General features: G+C 67.8%; 1 protein-coding gene across 1 annotated transcript in view; it reads right to left on the bottom strand.

Annotated features, from left to right (window-relative positions):
- Positions 1-735, bottom strand: part of LOC103923485 (potassium/sodium hyperpolarization-activated cyclic nucleotide-gated channel 2-like) — a gene marked incomplete at its 3' end in the record, with an annotated part of 12256 nt that overhangs the window by 7323 nt on the left and 4198 nt on the right. The gene's annotated exons all lie outside the window — the stretch shown is intronic.

Raw genomic sequence — 735 nt, 5'->3', positions numbered from 1 at the left:
GCCGTTGCCGCTGCCTGGGCTACACGGCTCCTCTGCCGCCTCCGCCCTCTCCTGCCTCACCCCCCATCCTTCTCCCCTTTCTCCTTGTCCCCATCTCTGGGCCACCGATGACCTTTCCGAGCGCCTGCAAGGTCACAGCAGCCCCAGCCCGGCAGGATGAGATGGAGGGGACCCCGGCCCCTCGCTCCCCACCTGCTCCATGCCCCAGTGCTCGCCTGGGGGGCAGGAGGGGAGGATGCTCCTCAGTGCCATGTGCACAGACACGCAGGACCCTTGCCCACGCCTCTCCGCTCAGCCCACCCTGCCACGCTGCCTGCCGACGGGCAGGGGGTGCCCCGGCCACGCTGTGCCCTGGCCACGCTGCCAGGGATGAGGGGACGAGGGGGGGGACCTCCCGCACACAGGAATGTGAGATGGGCTGGATCCATCCCCCAGCATGCAGATTAGCGCAGGACCAGAAGGAGCCGAGCATCCCAGCTCCTGACCTTTCTCCAATGACACCTTCCCCATGTGAGATGTTGCCGTGGCAACTGTGAGTGATGTCACTGCTGCACAATGATGACTTCACACCCAGGGCCGTCTCCAGGGTACCCTTGCCAGCTGCCAGCCAGGAGGAGCGGGCTGTGCTCCCACCGCACCCCACGGATGAGCTCTGGCTGCCAGCACCGACCGGCTCCTGTGCCCTGTGACGCCCCACCGGCAGCGAGGCCATGGCCCTGGGGGACCCTGCCGGAC

This window comes from Pygoscelis adeliae, unplaced genomic scaffold (assembly GCF_000699105.1).
Source record: "Pygoscelis adeliae isolate BGI_AS28 unplaced genomic scaffold, ASM69910v1 Scaffold239, whole genome shotgun sequence".
Classification (NCBI taxonomy): domain Eukaryota; kingdom Metazoa; phylum Chordata; class Aves; order Sphenisciformes; family Spheniscidae; genus Pygoscelis; species Pygoscelis adeliae.
The sequence above is the reverse complement of the archived record's forward strand: the minus strand, read 5'-3'. Positions and strand labels throughout refer to the sequence as shown.